Source organism: Squalius cephalus (assembly GCF_949319135.1).
Source record: "Squalius cephalus genome assembly, chromosome: 9".
In the NCBI taxonomy this organism is placed as follows: Eukaryota; Metazoa; Chordata; class Actinopteri; order Cypriniformes; family Leuciscidae; genus Squalius; species Squalius cephalus.
The window spans coordinates 457,501-485,000 of NC_137130.1; the positions used below are offsets into that span (position 1 = coordinate 457,501).

Genomic DNA, 27,500 nt, shown 5'->3' on the forward strand with positions numbered 1-27,500 from the left:
TGTCACGTGATCCTTCAGAAATCACTCTAATATGAGGATTTGATGATCAAGAAACATTTATGATTATTATCAGTGTTGAAAACAGTTATTTACATTTTTATTTCAGGATTCTTTGATGAATAGAAAGTTCAAAGTAACTGCATTGATCAGAAATATAATCTTTTGTAACATTAAACACTACCGTTCAAAAGTTTGGGGTCAGTAAGAAGTTTCATTTAATTTTTTGGGGAAAGAAATTAAAGAAATCAATACTTTTATTCATCAATGATGAATTAAATTGATCAAAAGTGACAGTAAGGCAAGGCAAGTTTATTTATATAGCACATTTCATACACAATGGCAATTCAAAGTAATAAGAATAATTAAAACAGTTTAGAAAAATAAAATACAGTACAGTACGAACAGTCGGACGAACAGCGGCACAGTGCTCATTCAGTAAATGCATAGCTAAACAGAAGTGTTTTGAGTCTGGATTTGAATGTGACTACTGTAGGAGCACATCTGATCTCCTCTGGAAGCTGGTCCAGCTGGTCCAGCATAATAGCTAAAAGCAGACTCGCCATGCTTAGAGTGAACCCTTGGTGTTTCTAGCTGATATGATCCTAATGATCTAAGTGATCTGTTGGGTTTATATTCAGTGAGCATATCTGCAATGTATTGAGGTCCTAGACCATTGAGTGAGTTATATACCAGTAATAATACTTTAAAATCAATCCTAAATGTAACTGGGAGCCAGTGTAAAGACCTGAGGACTGGTGTGATATGTTCATATGTTCTGGTTCTGCTCAGCGTTCTGTATGAGCTGACACTGTCTGATGGTGTTTTTGGGAAGGCCAGTGAGGAGTCCATTACAATAATCCACCCTGCTGGTGATGAAAGCATGCACAAGTTTCTCTAAGTCTTGTCTGGAAACAAAGCATCTAATTCTTGCAATATTTTTCAGATGATAGTATGCTGATTTAGTTATTGCTTTGACATGACTACTGAAACTAAGGTCTGACTCCAGAATCGAACAGAGATTCCTGACTTGATGTTTAGTTGTTTGACCCCTAGAGTGAAGGTATGCGTTCACCTTGAGAACTTCATCTTTGTTTCCAAACGCAATGACTTTAGTTTTGTCTTTGTTTAACTGAAGAAAGTTTTGGCACATCCAACTGTTGACTTCATCAATGCATTGGCAAAAGAAGTCAATGGGGCTGTAATCGTTAGGCGATAGGGCTAAGTAGATCTGTGTGTCGTCTGCATAGCTGTGGTAAGAGATCTGGTTCTTTCTCATTATTTGGCTCATTGGGAGCATATACAGGTTGAACAGGAGTGGCGCAAGAATCGAGCCTTGAGGGACTCCGCATGTCATGGATGTCCACTCAGACTTATGGTCTCCTATACTCACATAATAACCTCTCCCATCTAAGTATGACCTGAACCATTTTAGGACTATCCCAGAAAGCCCCACCCAGTTTTCCAGCCTGTCAAGAAGTATGTTATGATCGACAGTGTCAAATGCAGCACTGAGGTCGAGTAGCACCAGCACTGATAGTTTGCCTGAATCAGTATTTAAGCGAATATCGTTTATTATCTTTATGAGCGCTGTCTCTGTGCTGTGGTGCGGTCGGAAACCAGATTGAAAATTGTCAAAGTATCCATTCAAGCTCAAGAATTTGTTCAGCTGATTGAAGACAACTTTTTCAATGATCTTGCCTATGAAAGGAAGATTTGAGATCGGCCTATAGTTGCTTAATATGGTCTTATCCAGATTGCTCTTTTTCAGGAGGGGCTTGATGACTGCCGTTTTCAGGGAGTTTGGAAAACTCCCAGAGCGAAGTGAGACATTTACCACTTCTAGAAGATCTGCTTCTAAACTGTTTAACACACTTTTGAAAAATGATGTGGGAAGTGTGTCAAGAGCGCAGGTTGATGTTTTAAGGTGCTGTACGGTTTCTTCCAAAATTTTGCCATTAATTTCTTTGAAATCAGACATAGTAACTACTTTCTCAGGTGGTCTGATCTGTCTGACCTCAGTGCAACTCAAGGATGTGCTGATCACCTTTCTGATATTATTGATTTTCTCAGAGAAGAAAGAAGCAAACTCACTGCACTTGCTGTCTGAGAGCATTTCACTGGGAATCTGGCTTGGGGGGTTTGTCAGTCTCTCTACAGTAGCAAAAAGAGTGCGTGTGTTGTTTAAATTACTGTTTATAATATTTGAGAAGAAAGTCTGTCTAGCTTTACCTAGTTCCATATTGAAAGCATGAAGGCTGTCTTTGTAGATGTTATAATGGACTACAAGTTTAGTCTTCCGCCACATGCGCTCTGATTTTCTGCATTGTCTTTTCATATTTTGCACTGTTGTTGAGTTTCAGCAGTAAAGACATTTATAATGTTACAAAATATTCTATTACAAATAAATGCTGTTTTTTTAAACTTTCTATTCATCAAATAAAATTCAGCTTTGATCACAGGAATATATTACACTTTACTGTATATTCACATAGACAACAGCTGATTTACACTGGAATAATATTTCACAATTTTTCTATATTTAATAAATGCAAATAAAATGCATTGATGAGCAGAATAAATGTCCTTCAAAAATCGTAATAAATCCAAATTTTTGACCGGGAGTGTGCAGGAATGTTACACACACTCAATGTTACACACAATGTTACACACACTCAATGTTACACACAATGTTACACACACTCAATGTTACACACACACTCAATGTTACACACTCAATGTTACACACACTCAATGTTACACACACTCAATGTTACACACAATGTTACACACACACAATGTTACACACACTCAATGTTACACACAATGTTACACACAATGTTACACACACTCAATGTTACACACACTCAATGTTACACACACTCAATGTTACACACACTCAATGTTACACACACTCAATGTTACACACTCTCAATGTTACACACTCTCTCAATGTTACACACTCTCAATGTTACACACACTCAATGTTACACACACACTCAATGTTACACACACTCAATGTTACTCACACTCAATGTTACACACTCTCTCAATGTTACACACTCTCAATGTTACACACAATGTTACACACACACAATGTTACACACACTCAATGTTACACACAATGTTACACACACACAATGTTACACACACTCAATGTTACACACACTCAATGTTACACACAATGTTACACACACTCAATGTTACACACACTCAATGTTACACACTCTCAATGTTACACACAATGTTACACACACACAATGTTACACACACTCAATGTTACACTCTCTCAATGTTACACACTCTCAATGTTACACACACTCAATGTTACACACACTCAATGTTACACACACTCAATGTTACACACTCTCAATGTTACACACACTCAACGTTACACACACTCAATGTTACACACACTCAAGCAATTAAAAATGCTTCTCCCAGTGTTGAAGTATTTAGCAAATAGATTGTGACGTCTACAGCGCGTCTGTAGCTCCGCCCCTTCTGTAGCTCCGCCCCTTCTGTGCTCGGCCTTCCGGTTTGTATTTTCCACAGCGTGACAGGAATATCTTACGGATTTATGAATGAACCGCTCGTTTTAAAGTCGACTGACGTGTGTTACGACATCCGCTTCAAACTCTGCAAAACCACGATACCTTTCTCTGTGTGAACTCTACAATAACCACATCTGTGGAAATGAGCGTCTCAAAGTAGACCTGATTTATTCAGTAGATATTTCAAGCTTGTTTACATCAAAGATGCACACAATACCAGAGTTTTAGTCGCTTTCTATAATTAAGTGCCTGAGATGTTCATCTGAAACACAGCTGATTAATTGTCTGGATTCTGCAGAGGCAAGAAACACTAGTTTACTCATCGTCAAAGTGAAGTGAGAGTTTGAGAGCTAGTGGAATGGCACTGAGCTCTTCCTGTGGGACGTGGAGATGTTTTTCCTCTTCATCCGACGGCGAGAATAAAACACCAGGACGACACATATGCCGATAATAATTATGAATCTGCAGAAGCCGGAGTTGGAGCATCACATCTCTGGCTCCACTCACTGTCAGCAGCAAAAGATTTGCTAAGCAAAGACCAATTACAGTAATGAAATGCATGACATTTTTTTTCATTATTTAATGCAAAATTAATGAGTCTATTAGGATAGACTTGAATTATACACACATTCTCAGTAATTGTCTCTCGGTGGACTAATAAGCGCGGGAGCAGAACACAGATGTATGATGTGATTCGCTCGAAGCCCGACGGCATTACGGAACTGAGGCTGACATCAATTTTGAAATGAATATTTAGAGCGCAGGAACAAATTAAAAGAGACTTTTTCATATGTGGGATTTCTGAGTCACAGATCTGTCCTATTTTCCAGAGCGTTCTCTGGCGTAGCGTAGCGTATAACCACACCAGGCGTAGCGTAGCGTATAACCACACCAGGCGTAGCGTAGCGTATAACCACACCAGACGTAGCGAAGCGCAGCGTATAACCACACACCAGCGCTCGGCAGAACCACTGAACGGGCCGCAGAGAACAGACCAACCAGAGGGAAGAGAAGATACAAAAGAGACGTGATAAAGTCATGTTTCTCCTGCCAGATCCATGCATATATTAGCATATCAATCATCAAGTCTTCCAGAAGACCTTATGGGGCACATCTGATGAAAACTGGCAAGAACAGGGTTTGTGAAAAATGCTAAGAAATTATATTTCGCATAAAGAAAGGAACATTATTTTCATGACAATTAAGTATAGGTGTTTTACAATTCTCATTACTATAATGCAATGCAAACAAATAAAAAATAGGAATTTAATTTATGTATTATGTATTAATTATGCATTCAATTATTATAAATGTAATGCATAAATGTATACTGATATTGATGAATAGGAATCTATGGAAGCTTGTTTCCGCCACAGAATAAATAATTAAAAAGGTAATTGTGACTTTTTAACTTACAATTCTGACTTTTTATCTCAGAATTTCATGTTTATATCTCCCAATTCTGACTTTATTCTCAGAATTTCATGTTTATATCTCGCAATAAACTCACAATTGCGTGATATAAAGTCAGAATCGCAAGATATAAACATGAAATTCTGAGAAAAAAAGTCATAATTGCGAGATATAAAGTCATAATTGCGAGATATAAAGTCAGAATCGCAAGATATAAACATGAAATTCTGAGAAAAAAAGTCATAATTGCGAGATATAAAGTCAGAATTGTGAGATATAAAGTCAGAATTGTGAGATATAAAGTCAGAATTGTGTGATATAAAGTCAGAATTGTGAGATATAAAGTCAGAATTGCGAGATATAAAGTCAGAATTGCGAGTCAGAATTGCGAGATATAAAGTCAGAATTGCGAGATATAAAGTCAGAATTGTGAGATATAAAGTCAGAATTGCGAGATATAAAGTCAGAATTGTGAGATATAAAGTCAGAATTGCGAGATATAAAGTCAGAATTGCGAGATATAAAGTCAGAATCGCAAGATATAAACATGAAATTCTGAGAAAAAAAGTCAGAATTGCGAGATATAAAGTCAGAATTGCGAGAAATAAAGTCAGAATTGTGAGATATAAAGTCAGAATTGTGAGATATAAAGTCAGAATCGCAAGATATAAACATGAAATTCTGAGAAAAAAAGTCAGAATCGCGAGATATAAAGTCAGAATTGTGTGATATAAAGTCAGAATTGTGAGATATAAAGTCAGAATTGTGAGATATAAAGTCAGAATTGCGAGATATAAAGTCAGAATTGTGAGTCAGAATTGCGAGATATAAAGTCAGAATTGCGAGATATAAAGTCAGAATTACGAGATATAAAGTCAGAATTGTGAGATATAAAGTCAGAATTGCGAGATATAAAGTCAGAATTGTGAGATATAAAGTCAGAATTGTGAGATATAAAGTCAGAATTGTGAGATATAAAGTCAAAATTGCGAGATATAAAGTCAGAATTGTGAGATATAAAGTCAGAATATCAGAATTGCGAGATATAAAGTCAGAATATCAGAATTGTGAGATATAAAGTCAGATTTGTGAGATATAAAGTCAGAATTGTGAGATATAAAGTCAAAATTGCGAGATATAAAGTCAAAATTGTGAGATATAAAGTCAGAATATCAGAATTGCGAGATATAAAGTCAGAATATCAGAATTGTGAGATATAAAGTCAGAATTGTGTGATGTAAAGTCAGAATTGCGAGATATAAAGTCAGAATTGTGAGATATAAAGTCAGAATATCAGAATTGTGAGATATAAAGTCAGAATTGTGTGATGTAAAGTCAGAATTATGAGATATAAAGTCAGAATTGTGAGATATAAAGTCAGAATTGCGAGATATAAAGTCAGAATTGCGAGATATAAAGTCAGAATTGCGAGATATAAAGTCAGAATTGCGAGTCAGAATTGCGAGATATAGTCAGAATTGCGAGATATAAAGTCAGAATTGTGAGATATAAAGTCAGAATTGCGAGATATAAAGTCAGAATTGCGAGATATAAAGTCAGAATTGTGAGATATAAAGTCAGAATTGCGAGATATAAAGTCAGAATTGCGAGATATAAAGTCAAAATTGCGAGATATAGTCAAAATTGTGAGATATAAAGTCAGAATTGTGAGATATAAAGTCAGAATATCAGAATTGCGAGATATAAAGTCAGAATTGCGAGATATAAAGTCAGAATTGTGAGATATAAAGTCAGAATATCAGAATTGTGAGATATAAAGTCAGAATTGTGTGATGTAAAGTCAGAATTATGAGATATAAAGTCAGAATTGTGAGATATAAAGTCAGAATTGCGAGATATAAAGTCAGAATTGCGAGATATAAAGTCAGAATTGCGAGATATAAAGTCAGAATTGCGAGTCAGAATTGCGAGATATAAAGTCAGAATTGCGAGTCAGAATTGCGAGATATAAAGTCAGAATTGCGAGTCAGAATTGCGAGATATAAAGTCAGAATTGCGAGTCAGAATTGCGAGATATAAAGTCAGAATTGCGAGATATAAAGTCAGAATTGTGAGATATAAAGTCAGAATTGCGAGATATAAAGTCAGAATTGCGAGATATAAAGTCAGAATTGCGAGATATTAAGTCAAAATTAGGGCTGCAACTAACGATTATTTTGATAATCGATTAATCGGACGATTATTTTTTCGATTAATCGATTAATCGGATAGGTTTTTTAAATTCAATTTGATTTTTGTTTATAACTAAATAAAACCCTAAATCAGGGTATTTATGTGTAAAAGTGTACTTTAAAAAGTGCAAAAGCCACACATTGAGTTTTACTAATATAATCTTTAATTTTTACATTTTAAACCCCAAACACAAAAGTTTGTCCAGTTTTTAAACAGTAAAACTTCTTTAAATATCCAAAATATAAATAAACAAAACAAAATATTGAGTTGCGCTGCTCATATAAACTTCACATTATGAAATTAGGACACAAACATGTTTGTAATAAGATATTAAGCAGCAGATTTTGAATTCCAATGTAGAATGCGATCTGTTATTTCTTGATAACAGACCGCTGCGAAGTATAACACACCAGAAAAACAGAGCGTTGCTATGGACGCAGGATTCTAACCGTAGAGACGGAACGGACTATTTTCTTTAGCGGAAGCAATACAATCATTTTTAAATCAATAAACTCCTTTTTAAATCAATATTTTGTGTAAAATTATTGATTTATTTGGTGGGTAGCCATGTAATAAGCGGGATTATCCCTTAGTAGACAAATGCTATAAAAAGAGAGCGGAATGGAGGTACGCAGCTGACAACAGGCTTGATTAAAAGTACAGGAAAAATGATGTATTACTGCACAAGCATTCGCTGAAAACCACTGACTACAGTGACTAAAAAACAATATTTTACTGCTGCTGTTATTAACTGCCTTTATATTTAGTGCTTCACTTTGTAAATACCATTTAATTTAACCTATTTCTGCGGTAGCGCTATTTTAATCCATCACTTATGTTGCGAGCGAACTGATTGCGCAACCTGATGCTCGATACAAAATAGATCTAGTGTTACTGTCCCGAAGTTAGTAAACAAAGCTGTTTACACAGTAGCATTGAATTAAACTAGACTATACCATTTTCACATCATCATATAATGAGAATATACAGTTTTTGCTTGCCGTGCTGATGTTTCTCTCCGATTACTCTCTGCCATTTCGCGTGACTGCGTTGTCATGAAAGGGACGTCATCAGTAACGCTCCCCGTGACGTGAGCAGACCAACTAATCGACAATGACATTCGTTGACAACGATTTTCATAATCGATTATTATCGATTTTATCGATTAGTTGTTGCAGCCCTAGTCAAAATTGCGAGATATAAAGTCAAAATTGTGAGATATAAAGTCAGAATTGTGAGATATAAAGTCAGAATATCAGAATTGCGAGATATAAAGTCAGAATTGCGAGATAAAGTCAGATTTGCGAGATATAAAGTCATAATTGCGAGATATAAAGTCAGAATTGCGAGATCATATAAACATGAAATTCTGAGAAAAAAAGTCATAATTGCGAGATATAAAGTCATAATTGCGAGATATAAAGTCATAATTGCGAGATATAAAGTCAGAATCGCGAGATATAAACTCAGAATTGCGAGATATAAAGTCAGAATATCAGAATTGCGAGATATAAAGTCAGAATTGCGAGATATAAAGTCAGAATTGCGAGATATAAAGTCAGAATTGCGAGATATAAACTCAGAATTGTGATATAAAGTCAGAATTGCGAGATATAAACTCAGAATTGCGAGATATAAAGTCAGAATATCAGAATTGTGAGATATAAAGTCAGAATTGCGAGATATAAAGTCAGAATTGCGAGATATAAAGTCAGAATTGCGAGATATAAAGTCAGAATTGCGAGATATAAACTCAGAATTGTGATATAAAGTCAGAATTGCGAGATATAAAGTCAGAATTGCGAGATATAAAGTCAGAATTGTGAGATATAAAGTCAGAATTGTGAGATATAAAGTCAGAATATCAGAATTGCGAGATATAAAGTCAGAATTGCGAGATATAAAGTCAGAATTGCGAGATATAAAGTCAGAATTGCGAGATATAAAGTCAGAATATCAGAATTGCGAGATATAAAGTCAGAATTGCGAGATATAAAGTCAGAATCGCGAGATATAAAGTCAGAATCGTGAGATATAAAGTCAGAATTGCGAGATATAAAGTCAGAATTGCGAGATATAAACTCAGAATTGTGATATAAAGTCAGAATTGCGAGATAAAAAGTCAGAATTGTGAGATATAAAGTCAGAATTGTGAGATATAAAGTCAGAATTGTGTGATATAAAGTCAGAATTGCGAGATATAAAGTCATAAATGTGTGATATAAAGTCAGAATTGCGAGATATAAAGTCAGAATTGCGAGATATAAAGTCAGAATTGTGAGATATAAAGTCAGAATTGCGAGATATAAAGTCAGAATCGCGAGATATAAAGTCAGAATCGCGAGATATAAAGTCAGAATCGCGAGATATAAAGTCAGAATCGCGAGATATAAAGTCAGAATCGCGAGATATAAACTCAGAATTGCGAGATATAAAGTCAGAATATCAGAATTGCGAGATATAAAGTCAGAATTGTGTGATATAAAGTCAGAATTGTGAGATATAAAGTCAGAATTGCGAGATATAAAGTCAGAATTGCAAGATATAAAGTCAGAATTGCGAGATATAAAGTCAGAATTGCGAGATATAAAGTCAGAATTGTGTGATATAAAGTCAGAATTGCGAGATATAAAGTCAGAATTGTGTGATATAAAGTCAGAATTGCGTGATATAAAGTCAGAATTGCGAGATATAAAGTCAGAATTGTGTGATATAAAGTCAGAATTGTGTGATATAAAGTCAGAATTGCGAGATATAAAGTCAGAATTGCGAGATATAAAGTCAGAATTGTGTGATATAAAGTCAGAATTGCGAGATATAAAGTCAGAATTGTGTGATATAAAGTCAGAATTGCGAGATATAAAGTCAGAATTGCGAGATATAAAGTCAGAATTGCGAGTTTATTTCTCACAATTCTGACTTTATTTATAAAAACTTTATTTCTCGGAATTGCGAAATATATTTGCAATTGTAAACTCATAATTGCGAGATAAAAAATGTTCTTTTAAAATGTTTTATTCTGTGTCGGAAACAAGCTTCCCTCGGAATCAGTGAATCCACACACTGCAAACTATAGTTTTCCCTGTTCAGACTGTTTTCTCCAGCGACTGATATCTGTTCTCGTTTAAGCTCAAACTCACTCTACTGTGATGCATCTGTCCAGTATTAGTACCTTCAGTCACTGTGCTTCTCCAGGAAAGGTGTCTTGATTTAAGAATGTTTGGATGTTTGTGCTGGAAAACGAGACACTGAGGAAGAACACCATGTTCTGCAGTGCATTATGGTCTTCATTACTGTATTGCTGCATTCAGTGTTTTCTATATTTATTTGTGCATTATGCTAATGAGAATTTGGCTGGAAGGTTGTCAACGCAACGCAGAACATCTCAGTGCTCTTAAAACTCATTATGCAAATTATCTTGTTTTTCTCTTTGATTTTGGGATAAAACTCATTTATTGGCAGTCGCCTTATCCTGAATGACTCTAACCTGATGATGATGATGATGATGATGATGTGAATGAACTACACAAGAGCGCCATCTATATGTGAGAAGCATCACTTCTGTAGAAAGCCTCAGATTTACATCACTTCATTATTTCTGAAGCGCAGTGGAAATGTGTCCTGGAATACGTTCATCTCAGGGAACATGACCATATACCGGCAACCGCTCTTAATAAAAGCGCGAGTCAAATTGTCATGTCACACATTACTTCCGATTTACTGAAGGAATTTGAATAATCCAATGTTCCTTATGAATATGTAAATGCAGGCTTGCTTTGAGAGCCGAGAGCCGGAGTCGCACAGCATCCGCGGAGAGCTTTAATCCTGTTATTCAGGCCAGATTTCACGCCTAAAGGAGAAGAAACTGAATCTTTCACAAACATTTGCAAATGACAAAAAAAATAAATGCATCTATTGCCACTGAACTAACGGCTGCAGGCCAGAGTTACACACACACACACACACATCCAGGAGTTTGAGAACACAATGAAAATCTGGGATAATAATAGTTTTAGGATTCTGGAAAAATCTGCATGTCACTGACAAACCTTAAAACTAGAAGCTTTTCATTTCTTGCAGTACCTTGATTTTACAGGAGGAAGAGAACAGTGGCGTTTAGCTGTGTGTGTGTGTGTGTGAGAGAGAGAGAGAGAGAGAGAGAGAGTGTGTGTGAGAGAGAGTGTGAGTGAGTGTGTGTGAGAGAGAAAGAGAGAGAGAGAGAGAGAGAGAGAGAGAGAGTGTGAGTGAGTGTGTGTGTGTGTGTGTGTGTGAGAGAGAGAGAGAGAGAGAGAGAGAGTGAGTGAGTGTGTTTGTGTGTGTGCTCTGCATTACAACAGATCCCGTCTGAATGACGTCACACACACACTAGAGGTGGGCGATATATCGTTTAGACGATAATATCCAAATTGTTGTCTGGACGATATGCAAAATTGGGATATCGAATATTTCATAATTTGTACAATCCGACCCCCCAAACATGAAAAGAGCTGAAAGAAGTTAAAGAGAAAACAAATAACGCACACTATAACATTCTAAACAATTATATGTAGCGATTTTTAACACTGTAGGGCAGTACTATTCCCGGAAGCAACGAGTGGCCCAGCCCATGGTCCCGTGTCGTCAAAAACGCACGAAATAGTGCGCGCAGAAGCACATGCGCAAAACCGTTTTGTAAAATGATATAAGAATTATTTTTATTTTATAATATGTCATTTTACAAAAGGACATTTTACAAACCTACGTTTTGCGCATGTGCTCCTGCACGCACTTTTTCAGTCACAACACAGCAATCAGAGGAGGACGCACTGAAAACTGTAATGCTGTTCTCTTCCTTCATAACTCGTACTGAGAAGGTTTGAGTTGCAGAGGAATTTGTGACTTTTTCACCTGTTCAACCACATCAAAGTTTCGTAATTAGTAAGTCCGTGCTTTTTCTCTTTTTGTTCTTATGTGCTGAAGGGCCGCTGTGCCTTGGTGAAACGGTGTTTGTACGTGAAGAGCTCTTTTCCAAAACGCCATAAACCTAAAAAGCTGCCTCAAAGAACCAGCAAAAGTAATGATTATGTAAAATATTGCAATAAGACATTTTAATTGTTTATTAATTTCTGTGTCGGCTGCAAAGATGAAGTTTACGATAGGCTATTCTATTGACTCGCGATCTTTGCAGTAGGCTAGTGAACGCACCGGAGAAATGCACATTTATTAGGCTACATAGTTTTATTTTTATTTTTATGCATTAAATCCAGAAATTGGTAATGAAAAAAATATTAAAACTAAGATACAATTAATACAAAACGAAATTCGTTTTAAAGAAAGGCTTTGTGCTTTCTGTTTTGAGGTCTCTGTGAAAGTTTGAAAGTCTTTTAGTGCGCTTTCAGAGCGCTCGCGTCCATAATGGAGAACTGTCACGTAATATTGTTTTTTCCTCATAAATGCAAACACAAAAAATAAAAGACAAAAGACTTTTTTTAAAAGACAAACCATCAATTTTTGAAAAAAAAAAAAAAGATGGATTTTGCGTTTTGGGGAAAAAATTGAGGGATTTATAGCGTTTTGAAAAGAACATTTTTTACTTTGAATTTATCATCAACAATATTGTTGTTTGATTTAATAATCACTGTTGCAAGAGGTGCCTAGGTCCGGTTTTTTTTTTTTGTAAGTGCACAAAGTAGGGGCTAACTCAGATTCTGTTTAGTTAGCTCCTTTATTTATTTTTATTTTTTCTATAGCCTACAATAATAAGTCAAATGCAGCAAGTCAAAAGACCAACTGGACCTTCTTTGCCAGTTTGCACACATTTCTTTGAAGGATGGCAAAAATATCGTCTGAATATCGATATCGAGATATTGGAAAAAAAATATCGAGATATTCATTTTTGTCAATATCTCCCACCCCTAACACACACTCACTCACACTCTCTCTCTCTCTCTCTCTTTCTCTCTCACACACACACACACACACACACACACACACACACACTCACTCACACTCTCTCTCACACACACTCTCTCTCTCTCTCTCTCTCTCTCTCTCTCACACACACACACACACACACACACACACAGATCCCGTCTGAATGACGTCTCTCTCACACACACACACACACACACACACACACACACAGATCCAGTCTGAATGACGTCTCTCACACACACACACACACACACACACACAGATCCAGTCTGAATGACGTCACACACACACACACACACACACACACACACTCACACACACAAACAGATCCTGTCCGAATGACGTCACACACACACACACACTCACACACACACACACAGATCCTGTCTGAATGACGTCACACACACACACACACAGATCCTGTCTGAATGACGTCACACACACACACTCAGATCCCGTCTGAACGACGTCTCACACACACACACACACACACACACACAGATCCAGTCTGAATGACGTCTCACACACACACACACACATACACTCAGATCCCGTCTGAATGACGTCTCACACACACACACACACACAGATCCCGTCTGAATGACGTCTCACACACACACACACACACAGATCCCGTCTGAATGACGTCTCACACACACACACACACACACAGATCCCGTCTGAATGACGTCTCACACACACACACACACACACTCAGATCCCGTCTGAATGACGTCTCTCACACTCTCACACACACACACACACACACACACACACACAGATCCAGTCTGAATGACGTCTCACACACACACACACACACACACACAGATCCAGTCTGAATGACGTCTCACACACACACACACACACACACACACTCTGTTGCAAGAGGTGACTAGTTCTGTTTTTTTTTTTTTTTTTTTTGTAAGTGGAAAAGTAGGGGCTACCTCAGATTCTGTTTAGTTAGCTCCTTTGTTTTTTCTATAGCCTACAATAATAGGTCAAATGCAGCAAGTCAAAAGACCAACTGGACCTTCTTTGCCAGTTTGCACACATTTCTTTGAAGGATGGCAAAAATATCGTCTGAATATCGATATCGAGATATTCATTTTTGTCAATATCTCCCACCCCTAGTGTAGACTGATATTTTTCTAACGTCTGGACTCCTTTATAAGGGAGTATGGCTGTATCAGACGTTTCAATATATTAGTATTAAACGCATTTTCTGATAATTTATATTTCAAGTTTTGACTGCAGATGTCACGTCCATAACGCTGGAACCGCCAATAGTAATGTAGAGATGTGGAAGGATAACTCTGGGAGTGGGAAGGATGACTCTGGGAGTGGGAAGGATGACTCTGGGAGTGGGAAGGATGACTCTGGGAGTGGGAAGGATGACTCTGGGAGTGGGAAGGATGACTCTGGGAGTGGGAAGGATGACTCTGGGAGTGGGAAGGATGACTCTGGGAGTGGGAAGGATGACTTTGGGAGTGGGAAGGATGACTCTGGGAGTGGGAAGGATGACTCTGGGCGTGGGAAGGATGACTCACGTCCCTAACGCTGGAACCGCCAATAGTAATGTAGAGATGTGGAAGCACTGGATCTGGACGAGAAGGATAACTCTGGGAGTGGGAAGGATGACTCTGGGAGTGGGAAGGATGACTCTAGGAGTGGGAAGGATGACTCTGGGAGTGGGAAGGATGACTCTGGGAGTGGGAAGGATGCCTCTGGGAGTGGGAAGGATGCCTCTGGGAGTGGGAAGGATGACTGGGAAGGATGACTCTGGGAGTGGGAAGGATGACTCTGGGAGTGGGAAGGATGCCTCTGGGAGTGGGAAGGATGACTCTGGGAGTGGGAAGGATGACTCTGGGAGTGGGAAGGATGCCTCTGGGAGTGGGAAGGATGCCTCTGGGAGTGGGAAGGATGACTCTGGGAGTGGGAAGGATGACTGGGAAGGATGACTCTGGGAGTGGGAAGGATGACTCTGGGAGTGGGAAGGATGCCTCTGGGAGTGGGAAGGATGACTCTGGGAGTGGGAAGGATGACTTTGGGAGTGGGAAGGATAACTCTGGGAGTGGAAAGGATAACTCTGGGAGTGGGAAGGATAACTCTGGGAGTGGGAAGGATGACTCTGGGGAAGGATGACTCTGGGAGTGGGAAGGATGACTTTGGGAGTGGGAAGGATGACTCTGGGAGTGGGAAGGATGACTCTGGGCGTGGGAAGGATGACTCACGTCCCTAACGCTGGAACCGCCAATAGTAATGTAGAGATGTGGAAGCACTGGATCTGGACGGGAAGGATAACTCTGGGAGTGGGAAGGATGACTCTGGGAGTGGGAAGGATGACTCTGGGAGTGGGAAGGATGACTCTGGGAGTGGGAAGGATGCCTCTGGGAGTGGGAAGGATGCCTCTGGGAGTGGGAAGGATGCCTCTGGGAGTGGGAAGGATGACTGGGAAGGATGACTCTGGGAGTGGGAAGGATGCCTCTGGGAGTGGGAAGGATGACTCTGGGAGTGGGAAGGATGACTGGGAAGGATGACTCTGGGAGTGGGAAGGATGACTCTGGGAGTGGGAAGGATGACTCTGGGAGTGGGAAGGATGACTCTGGGAGTGGGAAGGATGCCTTGACTCTGGGAGTGGGAAGGATGCCTCTGGGAGTGGGAAGGATGCCTCTGGGAGTGGGAAGGATGCCTCTGGGAGTGGGAAGGATGACTGGGAAGGATGCCTCTGGGAGTGGGAAGGATGCCTCTGGGAGTGGGAAGGATGACTCTGGGAGTGGGAAGGATGACTCTGGGAGTGGGAAGGATGACTGGGAAGGATGACTCTGGGAGTGGGAAGGATGACTCTGGGAGTGGGAAGGATGACTCTGGGAGTGGGAAGGATGACTCTGGGAGTGGGAAGGATGACTGGGAAGGATGCCTCTGGGAGTGGGAAGGATGCCTCTGGGAGTGGGAAGGATGACTCTGGGAGTGGGAAGGATGACTCTGGGAGTGGGAAGGATGACTGGGAAGGATGACTCTGGGAGTGGGAAGGATGACTCTGGGAGTGGGAAGGATGACTCTGGGAGTGGGAAGGATGACTCTGGGAGTGGGAAGGATGACTGGGAAGGATGACTCTGGGAGTGGGAAGGATGCCTCTGGGAGTGGGAAGGATGCCTCTGGGAGTGGGAAGGATGACTGGGAAGGATGACTCTGGGAGTGGGAAGGATGCCTCTGGGAGTGGGAAGGATGCCTCTGGGAGTGGGAAGGATGCCTCTGGGAGTGGGAAGGATGCCTCTGGGAGTGGGAAGGATGCCTCTGGGAGTGGGAAGGATGCCTCTGGGAGTGGGAAGGGGCGATTCTGCCTCCTCACACCAACACCGGTTCGTGGATCTGAGTGTCGCGATTTCGGTTTCATTCCGCATATACGGCCCTTATAATCACAGATGACGCCACGGGTCTTTATTTAAAAGAAAGAGCGTAGCCTACGTTTTTATGTAGGAGTATGGGCAATTTATATTCACTATACTTACTAAAATATAATTAATATAATTTTATTGCATTTGTATTAGTTGTTTGAAGAGTAAAAAAAAAAAATCGGTGGGTCTTCACGCAAGTTTACAACCGGCAAGTCGGTCGGACTAAAAGGGGAAAACAATAATTAATTGACGGTCGGTCGGGTTACGGCAAACAAGAATATTTTTAAGGATATCCTGAATGACGTCACACACACACACACACACACACAGTCAGATCCCGTCTGAATGATGTCTCACACACACACACACACACACACACACACACACTCAGATCCCGTCTATATAACGTCACACACACACACACACACACACACACACACTCACACACTCACACACTCCAGAGCCGAAGGACACGAGAGGCTCTTGCTGTTTCGTCTGCTGTAGAAACTGAATAAATACTGTGTAAAATTAAAAAATAAAGTGACATCTGTTGTTTATCTTATACACTGAGTGTGTGTTTAGTGTTCTGTGTGTACTGTAATGTGTGTGTGTTTAGTGTTCTGTGTGTACTGTAATGTGTGTGTGTTTAGTGTTCTGTGTGTACTGTAATGTGTGTGTGTTTAGTGTTCTGTGTGTACTGTAATGTGTGTGTGTTTAGTGTTCTGTGTGTACTGTAATGTGTGTGTGTTTAGTGTTCTGTGCGTACTGTAATGTGTGTGTGTTTAGTGTTCTGTGTATACTGTAATGTGTGTGTGTTTAGTGTTCTGTGTATACTGTAATGTGTGTGTTATCTCTCAGGGAACTACACTGCGACCAAAATGGTTGCATATGCGACCTTTTGAAATGCCATTGCGACCCTAATTTTTAATGGGTCGCAAATGTATCACTGATTATTTTTGTACCTACCTTATGTTTTAGGCAATATGCTATGATTTACTATGAGCATTTATTAAAACAGAAATGTGTATTTTAAGAATACGTTTTATAACGTGCTCTGAGCATTCAACACATCAAGTTGGCTTCTGTCCATCAGGCCATCCTTACAAATATTTTGGTTAGCAATAGCTGGGTTTCAGTCATGTGATGATGACGCGCGAAGGCGGGGCGATTTCAGATGGAGGGCAGGAAGTAACCGCGGAGAACACGTCTATGGAGGAAACCGCTGCGGAGAGTCCGTATTGTACCTTTATCCGATGTTTCTGACCGTCCGTTTACACGTTCTTTCAACTGTGACCCATATCCACTCATGTGTTTACACTTGCCATACTGTCTGAAACATCGCGCATGCGTAAAGGGTTAGCTTCTCTTGCACAGATGGGCGGACGCGAAATATGCTTGATGCTAGCTCTGCGATGTATGCGAAGTTCGCCAAACATCACCGTGATTATGAGGCGGAGGAGGACGAACAGTGCTTCAGTTATTGTGTGTGAGAGAGATCAGGACTGGCGGGAGCAGATTGTGTTTAAACATTGGCTTCAACGAGGAGACGTCGCCTAATGCCTCAGAAAACCCGATCTGCCGGTTTACATGACAGTCGCATTGCCACATATCCGATTTATTTCCACATATGAACGAGGCCTGAAACCGATCTCCGAATATCCGAATGCGTGCGTTTTTTTCCTGTTTACACGGTCATAGGACACATCCGATCTGTGTCACATATGAGCAAAAAATCGGCATTGGGTCACATTTCACTGGCAGTGTAAACGAGGCCTAACGACATCCTAATGCTATATACACACAGACACAAGAAACACGTTGGCTAGCTAACATAGACACGGGCATGAACAGACTCTGCTCCTCCCGACCGCAGACGCAGCTTACGTTAAAAATCCACTTTTTACGGCGTTGTTCTGTGAGCTTTTTACTAGGGATGCAACGGTACACGGTAAAATCCCGGACCGTTCGGTCAGCCCTGCACGGGACAATCTACCCTCGTGTCCCGCGGGACTTCGGTTTTGCCATTGAGTTCGCGCTGATCCTTTTAGTTTTTGCTTTAGGCGCCGTTCACATATCGCGCCTAAAAACGCGTAGAAAACGCTAGGCGCGCCGCGTTCTCCTTTTTCCAAAGCGCTAGGGCGGTTGCGCTCCGGAGGCGTCTGTCGTTGCTAAAGCAACCATCAGCTGCGCTCTGGTTGGTTCTTGTCACGTGACCTACGGTGCGCTTGCGGCGTTCTGAAAAGTTGAGAATTTGGGAGTGGACATCGTTAGTGCCAACCGGTCTCGCCTTGCACCAGACAGTGTTGATAGACTCATCTTTTTGCACAAGAATCTCTCAATAGTGGATGAGTAAATAACATTGCACTTTGTATCCTGAATGCAGTATTATATTATTTTGCTCTGCTTTTTTTTATTCAAAGCACAAGCTAATTTATGTTTGTTAAAGGTAAAAGTGCACTTTTTCTTTCACATTGATCACTTCATATACCAGTTATCAAGGTTTGGAATTGGGATCCACTTGAATATTTTGAAGTGTGTTTGTTTACATTTTGTATTTCATATAAGTGATAGTTGAAGAGGTTGTATTACTTAGTGTTGTTCAATACAGACTAGAGTGTTAATTTATTCCATACATTGATGTTCTTCCTACTGTGACATTCTGTTTATGCTCATAAGAAAAATAAAACATATTTTTGGGATGAAATAGCAGTCTCTTTCTGCACAAAACATGTACCGAAACCGAACCGAGACCGTGGCCCAAAAACCGAGGTACGGACCGTACCGTGGGCTATCTGTACCGTTGCACCCCTATTAATTACATTTCTCACCTTTAAGAGTGACAATCTTCGGTACTCTATAAAAACCCTTTCCCTCTTCTCGATTAGAAGGATTGGAGGAGCCGTAAACTACACAAAACATGGGCATTTTTCAGACGGCAGATCCTCAGCTATTTCACTTCCTGTCCTCCATCTGAATCCCGCGCTCTCGCGATGCGAGCGTGACGTCACCTGAAACCACCCTAGCAGCAACTAGGGCTGTAGTCAACCAAAGAAATTCTTAGTCGACCAAAGTCCTGTCCTGCACAACGATTAGTCGACTAAAAAAAAAAAAAAAAAAGACGAGATGTTTTGCCTTTTGATTGAACATTTATTAAACAATTGTCATAGAGCATTTATAAAACAACAACGAATAAACGTTTTATTTTTTATTTTTTATTGACACCTGGGATCCCCCGCGAAACGGTTCTCATTCGCGCTTGAATAAGGCCGGCGACACACTGGCTGCTGGCGTGGGAGTCTCAGCTGCTGTGCCGTGTCTGTTTTTATTTCGGCTCCCATGTTAACAGGTTGGAGTTTGCACACCGCCTGCGCTGAGCCACGCGTCTCTCAGGCGCGGCTCGAGCCACGCGGAAAACGCGTGCATGCTAGAAATAGAACCGACGCCAGTGTTCCAGCAACGGGAGTGTTCTCTGGCTAGAGCGCAGAACAGCGGAGTGTGTGTGGACAGGAGTGCATGCCTGAGCTTGTGTTGCTGCTGTTGCTTTGACATTGTGGAAAATAGAATAATAGAAACAAAATGTATTAGACTTTTTACCCGTTATTATAAATCTAAATTAATCTCGTTTTTAATTTAGGCTAACTTAATTTCGTTTTTCTTTATTTAAATTTAGTTTTTCTTTATTTAAATTTAGTTTTTCTTTATTTAAATTTCGTTTTTCTTTATTTAAATTTAGTTTTTCTTTATTTAAATTTAGTTTTTCTTTATTTAAATTTCGTTTTTTCTTTATTTAAATTTAGTTTTTCTTTATTTAAATCTGCCCTTTACTGTGTCAGTAATTTGTTAGTCAGAAAAATATTAGACTACCTTAAAAGTATTGCTTAAGTTAACAGACCCGTGTGTGTGCGTTTTATATCACTAGTGCAGTGTCCGTTCTCGGAGAATATTAGCCCTGCTCGCGTGAGGTGCGCCGCTTCCTGCTCGCGCTGTTCTGTAGTTTAGCCTACTATTAATTCTGAACGTGTCGCATCTCGCGTGTCTACACAAAATGCGACACTGCACTCCCTTGTGAAGTCGATTGGATGAACGGTTCTCGAAATAATCAAAATGCAAACGGACAGACAGACACATAGAGATTACTATATTCCTTACGGTGAGTTCACACGGGGCGTCAGCGTCAACGCTTGACGGAAGGCGTGGCTGAAGTTTGGCACTGACGCCATGGTCATAGCAGCGTCAGCCAATGAAATTAGACAGGAACTCAACAACAAGCTTCATTGTCATTCAATGGTCATAAAGGACCGGGTGATTGCCCACCGCAATAATTAGTTTCTCCTCCATTTTAAAATTTATCCTCAGTTTGCTGCTCTTGAACAGGATGAACGTGATTGGCTGCCGCCTGGCTACTGTATTTGCATAGAGCGATCTGATTGGCTGACACTTCCGTCGGCGGCGCTTCACTGGCGTTGCTCGCGGCAGAAGTTGAAAAATTCTCAACTTCCCACTTCGAGCAACGCCAGTGAAGCGCCGCCGACGGATCCACAATTCTTTTCGGCAACGCTTGACGTCACCCATTCAAAGTCAATGGGAAGCGTTGACGCTGATGCCCCGTGTGAACGAGGCGTTACTGAGCGCGAAGCAGCAGTGCAGCCTACGAGTGTTCTACGTGGTGCGCTAAACTGTGGCGCTGTTACAAAATAGCCTAAATTAAAGCATTTAAAGTTGGGGATAAAACATAGGCTAATTATATTTAGAATACAGTAATATATAACTGCTTATAAAGGAATAAATATCAAGGAGTAAATCAATGAAAATTTCTTTATTGGTAAAAAAAAAAGAAAAAAAAAGCAACTGGTCGACCAATGAGAATGTCAGTCGACCAAGACGGCATCGACCGATTAGTCGACTAAACGACTAAAGTTGACACAGCCCTAGCAGCAACAGCAAAAAAAGGGTCGGTAGGTCTGTATTTTTTATTCAAAATTCAATGTAAAAAAAAGTACAATTTTGGTCATGGTGATTACGTAGGTATGAATTTAAACAAATTTGCATATCGTGACGTCACTGACAGTTTTTCCAGGACTTCGTGCCACAAGTTAAAGCGGTGTGAGAGAAAGAGTTACACCATTCCTGCCTCAAAACATGTGATTAACTTATAATAATAACAATAATGTGTACAAAAATGAAAATGCATACTAACGTTATATTTTTACACTTTACATTCACACTTAGCCTACTTATTATGCAAAACAGATGTAAAGCCCACATAAAATCTATTTTTCCAGCACTACATGCAAATATAACACTGTTTAGTGTTATTTTAGTATCATTAATGTGTACACATAAATATTCTGAATTAGATTTTTTTTTATGTTTTCTGTTTTAATTTTAATGTTAAAGTTTTAGCAATTTTGTTGTTTTTGTCATTTTTATTTATTTTTAAAATTTAAATTACCGTTAAATGATGGAGATCTCGATTCAAACACCCATGTGATCTTATTCCTAAGTGTGTGTCTATTAAACCTTTGAAACAATCACACCGGAACATTCAGATCTGCGTCGTGATGAACACACCGTTCATTATTTCTGCATTATAAATATTAATATTATCACTGAAGTACTGGGACTCTTTTCTTTCCTCTGTCGTTTATAATAGAGAGAGTTGTTATGCTCCTGCTGATCAACAGCCCATCATCCGAGGTTATGAATATATTGAACAGCGGAGTATGGCATATTTATGTTTGGAGAGCAGCAGAAACAGTTTCTGAATATTTTAGCCTGCTTGCTGTGCCAGTGTCCTCTGAGAAAGGTCACACCTTTTAAACAGCCTTTACAGAACACACACACACACACACACACACACACACACACACACACTGGTTCATGGGTTCGCGGAGATCATCGCCCCCTAGCGGCGAAACAGTGAAACTCCGAAACAGTTATGACGTAACGAAGCCTCGTTTACTGAAACCGCGCTCCGCATCACTGATTCGCGTAACTTCGTCCAATGTCAACATAAGCAAAATAAATTCACAATAGTATCAATCGCTATATACTGTTGAAGATTACAATATTCAAACTATAAAGTTAGAACAAAGCTGTGTAGAAAGATCCAGGTCGCTAATACACGTGTTTCCTTAAATATTACGATTACGAACACAAAAAAACACAGACGTTAACTTTTTCAACAGTCACTTGAGTCATACAACATCACACACAACGCCAGCTAGTATAGCTACACCCGTACACGCACAAAACAACACAAATAGACCTGATTTGCGAGAGAAAGCGGCTTACCTGCTGCAGAGAGATGCGGAGACTCGCGGGCTTCCTGGATTTGAAAAGTGCGGCCGTTATCTGAGGGCTGAGGGTTCTCTCCCGCCAGTTTTTTATTATTTATTTTTTATGTAGGCTATATTGAAACATAACTTTGTTAAACGTTCTTGCTGTTTTCTAATATTTTCTAACACAAAACTAAAAATTATAAACGGACGGATGAACCCACATGAACTCGAAATGCACTAGACTCTTTAGATAACACGCTAATAATTGGATAACACAGATGTCAATCAAACTAATCAAGCCTTATCCAAAAAGCACATTTTATTTATTATAGGATTTCAGAAGTTGTAATGATGCTTGTAATTGTATTAGAATCAATGAAACAACAATACTTGAATAAATATAATATTTGTATAAAAACTGGGTGGGCCTATTCATCATAGTGGGCGGGGCTTATTCCCATCAAGCCTGTATACACTACTCTTACTATTTTTGCCATAGAAAAGATAAGAGGGAAATATTAATAACGAGTAGTATGTGGTTCCGCCAATAGTTTTGGGAGCAGAACTAGAGTGTTATTCTCAGTAATTGAGCCTCTTCCCATCATACCTGTGACCTCTGGTGTCACACACACACACACACACACACACTCTCTCTCTCTCTCTGGTGTCGTGTCGAGAGAGATGTTGTGTGTCGAGCTTCATCAGTCTCTCTCTCTCTCTCTCACACACACACACACTCTCTCTCTCTCTGGTGTCTTTGAGGTCGTGTCGAGAGAGATGTTGTGTGTCGAGCTTCATCAGTCTCTCTCACACACACACACACACACACACACTCTCTCTCTCTGGTGTCGTTGAGGTCGTGTCGAGAGAGATGTTGTGTGTCGAGACTCATCAGTCTCTCTCTCGGTCCCATTCTGTCTGGTTCTCTCTCCATTTTTCACCGTTCTGTTCATCCAACTCTCGCTCTGTCTGTAGATCTCAGACACATTTCTGAGAGCGATTATATTTTCAATCTGGCCGAAGCGATCTGAAGTCTCCGCATGAGCGCTCGGGTCTCTCCCGGCAGAATAAAGCCTTGTCTCTGATAGTCCTGCTTCCCGTGTGTGATCCAGCTCTCCGACAAATACAGATTTATTCTGACCGGAGGGAGACTCAGTGTTCAGAACGGAATACATTCTTTCTTTAAAAAAAGGCAATCAAAACAATAGCCTGCATTATTCACTGCAAGACCTCAGTACATCTCATCAGTCTGCATGTTTAATCCAGTGGGTGACTGAGAGGAAAATGATAAAAAAAATTTGTTTTTTTCTAAAGAATTTTTAACAAATCATGAGTCAAGACAGAAATGCTAATCATTGTGGCTGATGTTTCTTCCCAATCATTTATAACAGTGGAAATGGATTGTCAAGTCATGTGCAGTGCATTCTGGGATAAGTGCTTTTATTCACACTGTAAACGCTGTGCACAATAGCAATGTGTTTTCTGTCTCGTTTTCCAGCACAAATATCTAAACGTTCTTAAATCAAGACACATTTACTGGAGAATATCTGCAGTCTTTTGCTTCTCCAGTAAATGTGTCTTGATTTAAGAACGTTTAGATATTTGTGCTGGAAAACGAGGCAGAAACACTGAGGAAGAACATCATGTTCTGCAGTGCACAAAACATTCTGAGTCTCAGCATTGAGGAAGCCAGTCCTTTAGCTCTTCACTGAGCAGGGTTCACACACACACACACACACTCACACACACACACACACACACTCACACACACACACTCACACACACACACACAATAACGTTGATAGTTCTGCCAGATTTCTCGAGTGAGCGGCTGCTTCTACATGAATCTGAATCTGAGTGTTTACATGAACACTAAACATGTGACCGGGTTGATGTGCGAGTTTATATGTCACAAGCTTCAAATAATAACTATTCTGTGTGTGTGTGTGTGTGTGTGTGTGAGAGAGAGAGACTCGAGCACTGGTTTGTTTTCATGCCCTGTAATTTGGACCCTTGAGAATTCTTTTCAAAATCCTGTCTCCAAATGCTTGAGCCTGGCTCTGAATCAGCCAATCAGGACGAGCCTGGCTCTGAATCAGCCAATCAGGACGAGCCTGGCTCTGAATCAGCCAATCAGGACGAGCCTCAGAATAAAGCCAGCAATCTTGTGTCTGTCAATCCTGACATGCAGCAAATGTGTGATGTCCGTCTTCCGCAGATTGAGCTCGTTCCCTCCATCCAGCGCCAGGTCAATCAAACCCAGCGTGTGCTCAGATCTCCTGCTGCGACTCCGCCATACAGACGAGCTCGTTTCAGAAATCTGATGTTTTCCTTTCTTTATTCCTTATTATTGCCATAGCATGACAGATAACGTATGAAGGCATCGGAAGGATTCGATGACTGTTCTGAAACCTATGAAGGGTGTTTCAGAAGATCTCACATTCGGCCCATTTATTTTCAGTGTCTTTAAAGGGGTCATATAACGGCACATGCACTTTTACAAGTTGATATACAGAAGTGTGTGTTGGCAGTGCCTGTACACAACCATCATAAAATGATAAAAATCCATCCAGTGTTTTTTTTTAATCTTCTCATATGTTTTCCCATGTCTCAAATCAAGCCGTCTGACCGAATGACGTCACACGGTCGGACGCCCCTCCCACAATTGTTGATTGACAGCAGCGTTTCAACTCAGACCCGCCCTCGCTCGTGAGCGAGCTGTCAATCATCATAGTCCGCCATTGTTGATATGCTGGAGCTCTGTCTATGAGCAGAATGGCGTCTGAGCGATTGTGGTGTTCTGTTTATGAGGAACACAGCATCATGTTGATGCTCCTAAACCCGAACCGCTGAAGACGCAGTGGCTGAGTTTGTTTTCGAAGGGAATATTCCCCACGATCAACGTCAATGCTTTCATGTTTGTGCAAATCATTTCTCACACCAGACTGCTTTACACACGAGGGTCAGTAAAGCTGGTTTTGCTAAGAAGCTGCTCCTGAAAAAAGGATCGGGACCAGCTATTCGTGTTCCTGCTGAACCTCCAGAAGAAGAAGTGAGTGTAACGCTTTATTAATCTTTATATTAATATTTATATTAATCTTTGCAAATCGCTTCACGATGAATGCGGCTAAGGTTTACACTCAGGGTACATTACGGCATGTTTTCTATATACAACATTCTCAATATAATTCATAATCCCATGTTTATAATGAACAACGCGTTATGGTTATTGTGTCCGCACAGAACAGAGGGGCGGGGTCAGCAAAGCTCATTATCATTTAAAGACACATGCACTGAAACGGCGTGCTGAAAACAGCTGTTTTTGACCAGGTGAAATGAGGGTTTTCTTACAATACTAATGAGCATTTTTAATTAAAGTATATCACAAACTTTTCATTTAGACCCTAAAGAATCATATTAGCTTGTACAAAAATGGCATTATATGACCCCTTTAAGACAGATGCTCTTTACACTATAGAGTATAAATAGAGGAAGATTCTATTCAAGTGCAAACAGATGCTGTTCAGATGCGGTGTAAATAGAAGTGATGTGCTATTTGAGAAATCAACAGTGCATTACAACAAGTGAAATAATCCATCCCAGAATGGGGAACAAAGCAAATAAAATGTCAAATTTCATTAATTTCCCAAAAGTTTAACTGGAACACGGCCGGGTTTAGACTCTCTAAGATCCAAATGTGTAAAAACTAACAGTAGACTAATAAGACTAATGAGACGTCCTGCGTTAAACACTGTGTGTGTGTGTGTGTGTGTGTGTGTGTGTGTGTGTGTGTCTGCCTTCACAGAGGACTGTCAGACTTAATGTTCGGCTGAATTCTATTGGAACCAGTTTTTGAGTGTTAAAAAACCCAAAGCGACTCATCTATATTCCGGGTGTGTTGTGCGGAATGATAAAGACGGCTGTTTTCTTCCGCCATGCAAAAATTATGAAACGGGAAAATATAGTATTTGTCTCTGTGTCGCAGTTGTTGTGGGGCTTTTTTGTCAAGTTTCCAAAGAGCCGAAGGCTTGTCGCTCATTAATATTCACTCACACTGCTCCTTTGATGCATATTTAGAGTCACATTCATCCTCTGTCTGCGTGCTTTCTGATTATTAATCCATATTTAATCATTTCGTCTCATTCTGCTCACCCAGATTGGGCTTCGTGCTTCATGACGGATGTGGAGCGCTCTGAAACTCTTGTGTTCTGTGAATCCTGACGGATAACACTGGGACTCTCTCTGATCTGTCAGGAACAGTGAATGAATAGCATGAGATGTTTAATAGTGTAAGTGTGTGTCTGTCGGAGCGCCAGTGAAGCACAGAGAGAATGTCTAAAACAGGGATTGTTTCCCACAGTTCAAAGGTTTTGGGAAGATGGGAAGGATTTCTGTCGTTACTCCTCAGTCCTGATGATGCGGTTTGGAAAAGCTTCTCCAGAGATGCTCATTAAAAATGGGACAAAATTACATTAAAATTAGGAGGGACCAAATAAATCAGCGGTTCTCTGAGGGTTTGGCTGTGGGACACACATCTTCCCATGGGAATTACGCCGCAACCCCAATTTTTAGGAATTTGAAGCATGTATTTGTTTCTCAAAAATGGTTCACACACACACACACACACACACACACACACACACACACACACACACACACACATAATGCAAATGCTAGACAAAAATGATGAACTGAAAAGAAAACAGAAGACAGGTCCACACACTGAAACTGAAGCACCAGTTGGCCGGGAACAT

The 27,500-nt window shown here is 40.1% G+C and overlaps 1 protein-coding gene across 1 annotated transcript in view; it reads right to left on the bottom strand.

Moving 5' to 3' along the window:
• LOC307164741 (protocadherin 8) overlaps positions 1 to 22,847 on the bottom strand; it is a 40,460-nt gene extending 17,613 nt beyond the window's left edge. Inside the window, exon 1 of the mRNA XM_079881801.1 lies at positions 22,760 to 22,847. The gene's annotated coding sequence lies outside the window, so the exon portion shown is untranslated. The remainder of the gene's footprint in view (positions 1 to 22,759) is intronic.
• Between the last annotated feature and the right edge of the window lie 4,653 nt (positions 22,848 to 27,500).